Raw genomic sequence first — 13,270 nt, forward strand, 5'->3', positions numbered from 1 at the left:
AAGTCTTTATCCCACGAGGAGCCTTTAAAATATTCAGCGTTGGTAATTGTCCTGAATGCTTCATTATGCTGCCAGATAGCAATGTCTTAAGGCATGATGAAAAGAAGCTTTGGCAGAGCAAGAAAAAATAATTAATTGAAAATTCCTATCTGGGCGAAACGTACCATTTTAAACTGCTGTAGTAAGAAACTCGAGCAAATGGCCATTCACAAATGCACATTACAGATAAAAAATACGTAAAATAAGTTCACACCTAACTTTTTATATTTTTTTTTTATTTACACACAAATTCCACTCTTTGGATCAAAGATCAAAAAATTATTTATGAAACACAAGTGAATAAAAATGAAATTAACTCGGCAACCTTTTTTCCCAATTACATTACACGGGAATGCATAGCGTGAACTTGGGAGTGTTGGCGTACAATTCGTAAAATAATTAACTGCACTTTATTTCTGCTCCTTTGTGTTTCCAGTATTTTCAGCCATATTAATTAGCTCCAATGGGAATATCCAGTTACCTAATTTATTATATTCCTATTAGTTCTTTATGAGCCACAAGAAACAAGAGAAAAGGAAATACAATGTTGGGGTACTTTTCTTTGCAGATTTTAGCACCTACTCCTTCTAAATTTGTTATATGTCAAATGACTGATCATGTTTGAAATATATCATCACCAGGAATACTAGACTGCTGGAATTATGTGGCAGGAGAGGACCAAATTATGCAACAGGACTGACTATACACTATGCGGGAAGAAAAAGCAAAGTAGGTTTCATAATGTGGCACCTTTTGTGATAGTATTCTTTATTTTGTGGTTTTTACATACGGCAATGCTGTCTTGGAAAATATTGCACCTTATTAGTACCAATTTAAGATCTAAATACAACAATAAGCAACTAAAAGATGAATTGTCAATCTTTGCGAAGTACGTTAGAAAAATGCTTTGCAATGTTTTAGTAACTTTTATTCCATTTGAGTTAGAAATAAATTATTTTTTGTGAAAATCTGCAGTTTATGCCTCAGATGATGTGTAATACGGCAAATGGGACAAATATATGATCTTGCAAAAAAACGCTGCAGCCACAGAATCACATCATTTCAGTGGCCCTGATCATAAGATATTTATTTTTGTTTTAAACATATACTTAACTCTAGACGTAAAACACTTATGGGATCTTCCACTAATGCATGATATTGCTAGAATCTACGGCGACAGCGCTACAATTAATGCACAGTATCTGGTTGTTCCACATGTCAGAATTCTGTGAAATGTAAACTAATGACACTAATTACCAGAAAAGACCCACTCTGCTTCGTGGACTGCGGAGTCTGCTCAGAAATGTCATTCCCTTGCACAGTGAAGACTGATTTGCTAATTTCCCCCCCAAGCCATGCTGCATCCTTTGGTATAAGGGCAAAGCGGGATGTATGTGGCAGAAACTGCTCACTTTTGGAAATAAGCATTTGCAATGCAATAGGTCTCGCATTTGCGAGAGTTTAAGCTATTAGCATTGTAAATGACAGTGCCTTTTATCTATCTGTTTGATAATTAACACATAAATAAAAGGCATTGTTATTTACAATGCCAATAGCTCAAACTCTAGAAAATGCTAGACCTATTGCATTTCAAAGAAGCGGCTGCCATTGTCCCGGGCTGCTAGGAAAGTAAAAGCGCGCATGGCGCACTGAATGTTGCAGGAAAGCATGTTGTGCCTGCAGTAGGAGAAACTCTTTACCGAAAATAGTGCTTACAGACAAAATAGGACGTACCGTGTAACAACCGAAGTAAACAGGCCAGTCCTCATGGGAGGTTACAAATGGACAAAGGCGGTAATAAGGAGGGACTAACAAGCCTATAAATGAATCAGAAGACAGCATATACGAAGGACAATGACACAAGCCAATGACAAATATGGGCTTCAAGTCCATACTCGACTACAGCATGCTGAGCAGAGCAGCGCATGGCCAGCCCAGGCTCAATCTAAAAATACATTTTGTTTAAAAGGCTGCGATGAAGGGAACTTCCCCATCCTCCAAGAGGGGCTCAAATAATGCTTCCAGAACTGCAGATTAATCTTCCAGGTTTCAAGTGTCAGCCGTAGAGTTCTTTGTCCACCCTTGTTATTTAATACCTAGATGTGAAAGCCAGATGTAACCAACCGCATCAGGACCATTTTCAGATGTATACACTTACCTGGAGACCAAATCAATATTAACTAGCTCATGGACAACAGATAATGATTGAGTAAATTATGCTCTGCACCAATATGGATATTTACTTCTGATTGAGACGAAGGCCAAACTAGTCTTAGATGCATTCACATAAGGAGGGCCTTACTTAGTTTGGTAGACGTGTTACTCTATCCCAAGCACTGCGGATATTCTGTCAGCCATATAACAAGTGTCATGATTGTAATCACTGTAATGCAGCAGAAAGGATATCCGCCAAGTTTGTAATGGGGAATGCCATCATCTAAACTTTAAATAAGGCCCGTAATCTTTTACTGAAGCATAAAATCTTCCCAGAAAGAAATGCAGACAAGGGCAGCATCTTTCGCCTTTCCATGCCCCAAAATGTCCTACCAGTTTTCTAAAGCAGCTACCATGCTAACCACAACAAAACTATTTTCCTGTCTGAATGCCAGCTGCTCAGTATGCTGTTGCTGATAAAGAATGAAGCTTGTACATTATTTTTCCTCTGTCGAACTTCTGTTATCACCTCTATAGGGAGATTATTTAAGAACTGGGCCCAAGCTTCTGGCTTCCACTCCAGTCATCCACGGGAGAAACAATGTCCCTCATATGCACTGCAGCTCCACTATTTTGGCCTGGATGAACAATTTACCTGTGGAAAGGTCTTACTTAGCATCAGAAGAGCAAGCCGGCTGCCAAGGTGGGTGTGGGCAGTGGTCTATGTTTAAGAGGGCACCTTTAGGACTCCTAGATTTCTACATCTCATCCGGCCCTGAAAGCTACCCACTACCATGGGGCCCGCTGGGCACTGGTGCAGTACCAGAATGAGTAGTTCAACACTTAAGGCCTGATGTGGTATGTTATAAGCATTTTATAGCACACAGCTGCCATTAGCATGACCTGTTAGAACTTAGTCAGAAAGGAATGGTTGCTTTAATTGTCAAAGACTGCAACAGGCGATGCATGGTTGCAAGAGTGTTGGGTTGATTGACAACTATGTTGGATGCTGTCACAATCTACAAGACGTCATGGACCATGTCACTGCACACCATGTTGTTCAATTGCAAAGGGCAAAAGTACAGGAAAATAGAGTTTATCTCAGATACAGACGACCATCAACCAACCACAGCAAACAGCCATAGTTTCCATATGTAATGAAAAGATCAGCACCCACTGTTTGTTTAGGATAAGAACAAAATAAAGAAGAAAATAATTATTCATTCAAAACGCTTCAGTTAAGGGACATAATTCCTGGAGACAGTGTGAAATATCAGCTGTTGCCACTTAGATTTGACTGACGACATCGGCTACGACTGTATCACCTTGCAACCGCGAACATTCCTCTAAAATAACGGAGACTCCGAGCTTTCTGATTAAGGTCTACTTTTAATTTGAAAAATCTCAATACGAATAGATGTTATGAGGGAAATAACGCAATAAGGACAAAGCCCTGAAGAAGACTCTGGAAAGGGACGAAACATGTTGGCTACATTTGCTGAACATTTTGTACAACATGAATAAAGAATTATGAAGAAATATCATGCTTACATGACTCTGATTGGAGTCTGTGAACACTTAACTGAGGGTTTTGAATGAAAAATTATTTTCTTCTTTTTTTGTTCTTATGCTAAACAAACAGTGGGTGCTGATTTTTTCATTAAATAATTGGTGGATTATATCCGTTTATGGGGGTTTAGGATGCTGATCCCCCAAATCTGACACCACTCTCTCGAAACCTTTCCTACATTGTGATAGGTGCAGTCATTTAAGTCTCAGTCTCTTTTTGTGAATTACTTGCATAGTTTCCATATGTATTTGGTACCGTGACATGGTGGCGCCTGATCCACCTCATACAATAGTGGTGTTGTGTGGTAGCTTGCAATGTGTCCTGGACCATGTCACAGCGGTACTGTGTTAACACACCTACTGCATGCATATGCATCAGTGTAGGGTTTGTACCGGGGAACAAAGGTGATTTAACCACAGTCTTATGCATGAGTTACTGCCCTAGTGCATGACTGGAGTATTTATTTCCTATGTATAACAAAAAGTCTGGTATCAAATATGGTGGTCACATCACATTGCTGTTGTCACTGCAGCAATTGTGCCAGATGGAGACTTGATTAATGAATAGCACGCTTGCTGTGATTGGGCTAATCTGCGCATGGTTGGGTTTCACCAAAGATGTAAGCAAGCCTGAGAAGTCCTACACTGCTGGATGTGGGAAGGTACGATGGATACAGGAGCAGGTGTCACCGCTGCCAATTAAGAGCTGGATCTGATCCCAACAGGGTAAGTGTGAGAAGAGCAGAATTTCAAATGTACCTATTGACATTTACATGCAAAGTCTCAGGAGACACAAGTTTTGAGTGCTGTGAAAAGTGGTCGCCCGCTATGCAGTGAATGTGCTTCAGGGTGGCCTTCCAAAGGTTTGCTGCCTGTACAACGCCAGAAGTCTCACCACTGGTGCTCCTTCATGAATTGAGTTGTTTATAAGTGGTGTACTGCAGTTGAGCAGAGGGTGCATTTAAGCCAATTACTGCCTAGTTTGATCTGCAGGAATTCACATCTTTAGCCATTCATGGCCTGGTGGATAAAGTAGAGATCCATGAAGCCGAGAGGCTGGGAGTCCTTGCAGTGCAGAGATGCTGAAGAAAAGTAGTTAATGAGGCCTGGTTGGGTTATTCGTGTGGATGCACCACTTCTAACGTGTGGTAGTCATGTATGATGGAATACAAAGGTGAAGGTGCTTGTTTCGTTCTAACATTTACAGAATAATAATTGCAAACGTGTTAGTCCCTTCCTATATTGCAAAAATTACAAGTTTTTAAATCTTTTATCTAACTAACCAAAATTCGATTTTAATGTAAATTCGGGATGGACAACAGGTAACCGTTATTTGCATAGATTAGAAGAATGACCTCTCATTTTGGAAATTCCTGTTGCCGATTTACAACTTGTTTATACTGGAAGCAGTTGTGTGTGGATTTCTGGTCTCTGAGCTATGTGTATTCAGTGGGAGAAGCAGTAGAAATTCCACTGCATAAATACCAATGCGCACTGAATCCATTAAAATCCATAAAGACCATGAATGACAGCTGGACTCAACAAGAGTTTTCTCCCTGTTCTACCAAATGGATCCAGAGACCATGTGTAACGGGTCAATTGAAATTTCTACCGGGTCTACTACACCTCAACACCTTTGTTTGATTCACTGACCTTGTATCACTGCGTTCTGTTTTCAGAGCGTTATTCTAAATTTAAAATTGTCTGCGCAACGAACGTTCTAGTCAGTAGCACGTACACTGAACCACTTCCGGATGGATCTGCGTCCATGTTTTCACGCGGAGGGATATTCTGCAGTTGTTACAGGTAGGTAAATGTGCTGCGTGCGGGCATATGGATTATGTGTAAAATGGCCGGCTGCAAAATTGTCGGGCGGGGGATGGAAGCATTTGTACAGTGAAAAATGGCACTGATTTGCAATAGTCTCACGTCCGCTGTCTGCTGTGTAAGAGGCGGATTTCATTTGTGGATGATCTCACGTTCGGTCGAGTTACCCGGGGGATTCCTGGGGGCGGCCAGCTCTGGCGGCACCGTTTCTACGACTGCAGCCCAGACATGAGCATGCACCACACAGCACACTGCATAATGGCGGCGCCATTCGCATTCCTGTCACAGCCCCCACTCCCACAGGCTGCAGTCCGGCGTATAAAAGGCAAAAAAAGCGAAAACATATCCTGCTTGGGTTCAGAGAGTGCGTGCAGGAGGCGCGGAAGGACATGGCCGCCACTCCACGTTTAAGAATGAGACATTAATTTTCATGTATACACGCGCCAATGGTAATTATAATACTCCTTTCCTGTTGAAAATAATAGTTAATTCTTTAATGTGTGCAAGTGGCGTGCACCAGCATTCATTTTTGGGAACAGGACATTTTTTTCAATATCACATATGAGCCCAGAGTAACAGATTGATAAGGGAGAAGGAACACGGACTGAGAAAGATAATAACATAGTGACAAAGAGAAAATGCATGGATGAAAAAGTATCAACAAGAGTGTAGGCTGGCGGAAGAAACAAGAATTATTTGGGTCACAGTCTGGGCCCAAAAGGGCAAAACCAGCGTGGGGTTGTGAACCATCCAAACCAGTCTTGGGCTGTGTAACCGTTTAGAGGGGACTGGGCTAGCATTTTGGGCTTGGCTCTTCCTGTCAGAATAGGACTAAATCTGGTTTACATGTGCCAGTCTCTGTCTCAGTGGCATAGAGGGCAGAAAATCACGGAATGGAATGAGGCCCTGAATAATAACCACCGGCTGAGAATATTTCCTTCTACCAATCATCTTTTTTTTGTCTGAGGAGAAAATAACTCCACCACATAAGCAGCAATTAGTCTGGCATACTTAAACCCTCCCACTATTAATGCAGGTATTTTTCCCACTCAATGAAAAAATCTCAGTGGCGGCCGATCCATCAAGCCCAGGGGCCTGGTGGAATTGATTTGACAAAACGTGGTTCCTGGAAATGTACATAAAGAAGAATCCTAGGAGTCACAGACCACTGTTGTGAAACTATCTCAATAATATTGTTCAACTCATTTGGGACCACCCAAATCGTGAAGAAAATTCCTGCTAAGAGACTCAACCAATATAATAGTGACGCAGAGTTACAAGCTGCCCCTGGCAACAAGTGGCATAATATCTAAGTGTCTTTAAAGGCATACCCAAAGATTGTAGGTGCCTTGCCAAGACTCCTGAAGGGTGAAGAGCAGATATGAAGTTAGATGAAAGTAGCAGTGTTGTAAAGCATTTCAGAAGGACAGACAGCAAAGGTAGAAAAGCAAAGATGGAGGATTGAACATCAACTGAGTGAAGACACTACTGTTGCTTCTATGCTGAACTTAGTAGGGGGAAATGTAAGGATAATGTTTTTGTAGCACTGAATAATTTAAAATGCTAGAGCTCGTAAGATCAGGCCCATCACTGCAGGAAGGGAAGAGGCAAAACTAAAATATGAAAAGTGCATGGTGAATTAGTTAATGGTAGAAATTGTAAACAATCCTGAAAAAAAGCTATGTGAGTAGAGGGTAACGCAAATGCTGGACAAAGAGTACTTCTGTCCTATTACGATAAACCAAGAAGTAGTATTCTTCCACCGACGCCTTAACAACAGCGAGCTAAGAAGAAAGGCAATGAATAGAATCAGGGAATAAAGATACACAGTAACATAGTACTGAATAACTGGCATAAGATAGAAGGAAATGTCAACTGAGATGTGATTTTCTGGGAAGGGACTGTGCATGAAGAAAGATTCGAGATAAAGGACAGGCCCATTTGGAGCTCTGACCTGTTGGATGCCTGTTCATGCCACAACCAAAAGCTATCCTCTACCCTTCATTTGAACACTAATAAATGAAAAATAAAATTGATCTCCAGGAAAGTGAATGTTACTTTTAGACCCTTTGCCACAACCCAGATCCTAACAGCATTACTGAAACACTGTCCGGATTTATTTTAGGTTCATACTGCTTCTTGCACATCACCTCTATCAGGAACAATGAAAGTGCCATATTAGCAGAAACCAGCTCCTCAGACACTGGGTCCGAATCAAGTGTGTCAACTGTGCACCGACAGCCCAGGAATCCATAGTACTGAAAGAGATGCACAGTGTCTGCTCATGGATATGGACTAGCAGGACATTGCATATGGCAAAGAAAGGAAACAAATTTGGGGCAGGCAAGGCACACACGGTGTAAACTTAGAGCGATATGCCGCATCCGTCCCAGTACAGTTACGTTGATGCACAGTAAACAAAAGATTTCCTAGGAACCGGAGCAGTACGCCATGATAAATGCTGATGAATGCCGCTGATAAGCCAAATATTACAAAGCGAGACACAAAACTAGCATTGTGAGTGGACCACATGCCAATTAAGATAAAAAGTGCCCTTTCCATTCACCTGCCCTGAACTATTACATTACACTTGCAAAACTTAAAACCTAGGTTGAACATGCATGAATCTTTGACCTACAAGTAGCGATTGTATATAGGAGGAAAAACAGTCAACTTCAAATTCTTGTGAGGGACAGAATTGCTAGAAGGTAAGATGCTGCAAAGAACACCGGTTATTGATATAATATGCCCTGATGACTTCTACAGGAGTCTTAAGCAGCAGTGATCATAGTCACAGACACAATACTTCATACATCTGACCGACATTCATGATCAGCGACTGCAGGGCTGACCATTTCCTAAAAGTGCAAGATCAATCCAGTGCCTCCTGATGGTGTGCTCACATTTAATTGAAATGACATATGTACATATAGACATACAAGTAAACTGAATCTTGTTTGTGAAGATGAAACTAACCACCACTCCCAACTAGAAACTTGCACTCATCTCCCCAATTTGTGTCCACCTCATCTTGTAAAGCGCTTTGTGTCTCCCTGCTGTTACTTCAGCGCGCTAAGGATCCTCAAGTCTGATCAGAAAGGTGGATTATTTTCCAATGTTCCTCTGCTACGAATCCTTGTGTGAGGTTAAGTCATAACCCAATTTGAAAAGCTCAGTTGTCGTAGTTTTCTGAAATGAGTGTAGCTCGGCTCTGCTCACAGGTGTGAGTTCGATGCATTCATGCTTTGGGTCACCAAAATCCTAAGCATATGCACGTGCTTTTGTCAGTCTGCCCTTTTAAAGTAATTGTGTCAATAACTGTGGAGTGAAGGCAACGTTAGTTGGGTGCTTCCCTCTTTGCTTTGTTTCCATTTGGGAGGGATTGTAGGGCTGGTTTAATGTTGTTGCATCTGTGGAGGTTCAAGTAGATTCTGGCTGGCTGGGTTAGCGGTCTGCGAAGCCTGTATATTAGGGGCTGTGTAGATGGCATTGAAATAATGGGGACATGAGGTCATCAGTGTGATTGGTTTGGAGTGATGGAGGTTAATTTCACAGGATAGATTACTGTATGTTGAAACATTAAGCTTTAGCATTACAACGGGTATGACCCTAAAGGATACAATGCTCTTAATCTCAGTACTTTCTAAACAGGGTCTTGCTATCTCATTGAAGGCTTCAGAAGTGTATGTCAATAAATTTGTGATTGGCAGTGGCAGGGGACAAAGAACTGGATATTACGCTCCCCCCTACAATGCAATCAATTCACATCGAGAAGCGTAGCCCTGATGAGTTCAACCGGTAGCGCGTGCACCGTCGTCATGCCGCCGAGCTCAATAAAGCATGGACCAGAGGTTCCTCCTCTAGTTACCATGATGTATGGATTTTCTCATGAGGGCATTTTATTTTCATTGTGTCATGTCTGCTGAGAGGCACTCATGTGGAAATGTATTGATTGAAAGCGTTATCAAAGACTATTAGGCATAAACCATCCTATAGGACACGGGTGATCACACGAGGGTGATCCAGAAGCATGGATTGATGATGTTAAATGCAAGAGGTTACTCTTTAACATAGTATGAAGTTCAATCAGCAACTGCATTCATCCTATTTGTATGAGGCAAGTGCTTAATTTGTAAAAATAAGTGCCAGGGCCCTCGCCCAGAGACCACCACAGCTTGCTCCACCCATTGTCACTGCCAATGAAGGTACCTACACAACTACTATCCATCACACTTCTACAAGTGTGACAAATCATACTGTTCGAAGCCCCCGGGAGGTATAAGAACGTCTTGGGCGGCAGATATTAGTTGTTTTTAATTTCTATTGAATTAATAAACAAGTGTTCTGCTCATCTCTAAATTACACAAACAGCGCCACCATGTGGCAGCTGTCATAAGTGCCGGTGTTGACAATTAAGTGCTGGTGCTAAGCACCGGAAACCACTGGCTCAAATTAGGCACTGTATGAGGCCCTGGCTATAGCACAGTCTTATGTCAAAATGGCATCTAACACTTCACAGACAGCATTCTAATTGTAGCTGGAGAATCACCAATGCCACTTGCTGTACATATTCACTATGGTCGAAGATGAGATTTAAATCAGGCAGTTCACTACACTGTTGGTTGATACTTATTTGGGCTGATGTTTCCCACGCTCGATACCCATGTAAGCTGTATCCTACGGCTTGCCGGTCAGTCACCTATGCCTGGCTGCCCTATTTCACCAAGTCCCGTGGATGCTTCCAACAGCAAGGCTTAATCCTCTCCTGGGGATCTATTTCTTGGTGTACCTTCTCAAGCACAATTCATCCTTGCAAGTTGTCAGACCCGTTTTCAGTCCGGGGACTGTCTTGCGATTTACCACTCATATACTCTTCCTTTAAAGTGTGTTGACGCACACAGTATGGTGATTAGCAGAGCTTTACAAAAACAGAAAATAAGCACATTTACAGCTGGGGACACATGGAGACAAAGTGATTTCCCCCATTACATGATTATTTTCTTTAGTACTAAACTGAGATTAGAACATCCAGAAGTCTCCAGATTTCTACATCAGTAATTCAGTCACTAAACCACATTTTTTATAACATACTCATTTTAGGAGGGCCACTGTTTGGGTAGGCCATTGTGTTTTTGATAGACCTCAACATGGCTGGATGTATATTTTGTGTTGTAGTCTTGGTACAGACAACTCCAGCTGTTTGTCACAGACAGCAATGAATAAAATACCACATAGAATGAGCTTATGGTCTACCTTTTGCTCACGACTGGATGACTTTCTTGCCTGTCTCAGGTCCCTGTTCTTAATTGGAAGGGTTTCCTCCCTACACTTGTGTTTGTCCCACCCCTGAAACATTTCTTCCTTATCTACGCTTTTGATTGGCTGAGTTGTATCCTTCCACTGCGGACATCATAAAAAACTTTTTTGTGCTTTTCCTTCTCATTTAACACTCCGTGTGAGTGTTCCTTCCCTCGCTTCTCAACCCTTTCCTCCCAGTCTTCCTGCCCCAAGTGCTGCTCATTTCTCTCAACATTCTTTCTTTTTTTCTTGTTTTCTGAGCATGTGTGGATCTAATGTTCCCCACTCGCTGATTTCCTCCGCTCATTGTCACACAACATGGTAGCCATCTTGAATGCATAAAAACATAATTTTCTGGACTTTCAAGATGGCCACCACATTGCATTACACAATGTAGCAGCCATCTTGAAAGTATGAAAAATAGTCTTTGAAGTTAGCTGAGTGCCATTACTGGCTCTGCCACTGCCAGCACATTTTAATAGTATTCAGCACTGATCAAGCCAATACCTGCAGCACAATTATAAGCAAAATGAATCAGGTTAGGTTTGCCAAAGCATGTTCCATCTGCTCCCGATTTAATTTTGAAATTATTCTGCTTCTAATTGATTTATTATTAAAATAGGATGTGGTTGCAAATAGCAGCATTGCTAGATTTCTTTGCATAGCAGTACCGCACCATGTAACAATGTTAAATGCACAACTATTTTGACTGAGATTATTTCACAGTTTTATAAACATTTAATGTTTTTAAAAAACAACCCTTTAAGTAGCGCCTACCTTTGCAGGAAAATAAACCCAGGTGACTGCTCATACACAGTTCTGATTAACAAAGTCTGTCAAAGACTCACAGGGGTAAATATAAAAAATAGCTGGAAGGAATCTTCGGAGAGCAGATTCATCACCAAGGGAATCTTTTGACACTATAGAAAGATAAGAGGTGTTTATAATGACCGAACTCAATAGTACTAATATAATTACTTCAGAAGAATAAAATGCTTAGTGGTCGGAGATTAGCACCTGGAATACTAAAACCAAACTTCTTGGCACATCCAAACTATGGAACTCGATACCCCTCTATATCAAATCTTTAGAATACCACAAGTTATTTAGAAAAGGCCTGAAAGCCTGGCTTTTGTTTTTACGCTCCAGCTACCCTCTAAGTTATGGTCGGGATGCTCTTCTAATCTTCTTGCTTTGTGACTCATAGCGCCAAGACGCCGTAGGATATATGTGCGCTTTATAAGTAAATTGTCATTTAATTTACAGCCAAAGACAAATATGAGCAGCAGATTTATGAGTCCACTGAGCCACATCTCCCAGCTCATATCCATCCAAACACTGCTTCCTGGTGTCCCACTTTTTGGCTAGGAGCTGAGGAACAACAAAGTTTACTCCAAGACTGGGAATCTCAGAAAACTGCAGAAAATGATGTAACCACTAACGCAAGTTTTTACAAGAAATGCTGAAATCACAAAAATAATAGAACTGCCGGCCTCAGAAGCCTCCCTCTCTCACTGAGAGCTTAATTTCTTATCTAGACAAATACTTATATCTCTCACACACACACACACACACTAACCAACAGTAATCAGACAGTAGAGTTCTACTCACTTAGACAGTGTCAGAGTCTCATTCACACTTTTTAGGCTTAGCAGTGCTTAATTTAATGCTGGTGGGCGTAACACACTTATTTTTCCACGTAAAATATTAACTGAGTGCATGCAACAAAGGGAAAAACACACAAATCAGAAAGATGGAGGAAGAAAAAGACGTCACTAAGGGAGAAAGCAGGAACCAGCAAGAGATAAAGGGGCAGAGAGTGTCTGGTAGTGAGTGGATTAAAGAGTCATGAGGGGGATGTAAGAATACCAACCTTGGTATTACGTGCGCCAACGTTTAATTGCATAGGTCGCGAGCTTCTTAACAGAGCTTCAGTCAATAGCAATCTTTTTTTTATAGATTAAACACTGAGTGCTAGGAATGGGAATGTGAGTGCACAACGGGGCTGTATTATAGAATACGGCACACTCTCCTTGTTAGAGCCAAGCGCACCTTTCAAAAGGTGGGCTCGGTACTAACAAGGAGAGTGCTATGTATTGTGTTGAATGTGCTGCCCTCAGGGCAGCAGCAAATTCATGCTGCCTCGGGGGCAACGCATTCAAGTGAAATACGGACCAGCTTCAAAGCAGCCACAGGCGGCAACCCGCCTCCACTTTTAATGGGATTACAGATCCCCTTGCAGGCGGGTGCCGTGATTGACTGCACCCCCTGGAAGGAGATGTCTGGGGAGCCTATAGGACCCCCTTTCCACGTTCCAGAGGGCTGCCATCAGGGGGTGCACTGACAGTGTCCCACCTTTTTATGTGGCACACTGTCAGTGAAC

At 41.7% G+C, this 13,270-nt stretch overlaps 1 protein-coding gene across 17 annotated transcripts in view; it reads right to left on the bottom strand.

The window, feature by feature from the left end:
* Positions 1-13,270, bottom strand: part of DCX (doublecortin) — a 392,216-nt gene that overhangs the window by 190,772 nt on the left and 188,174 nt on the right. The gene's annotated exons all lie outside the window — the stretch shown is intronic.

This window comes from Triturus cristatus, chromosome 5_2 (assembly GCF_964204655.1).
Source record: "Triturus cristatus chromosome 5_2, aTriCri1.1, whole genome shotgun sequence".
NCBI classification, from domain to species: Eukaryota; Metazoa; Chordata; class Amphibia; order Caudata; family Salamandridae; genus Triturus; species Triturus cristatus.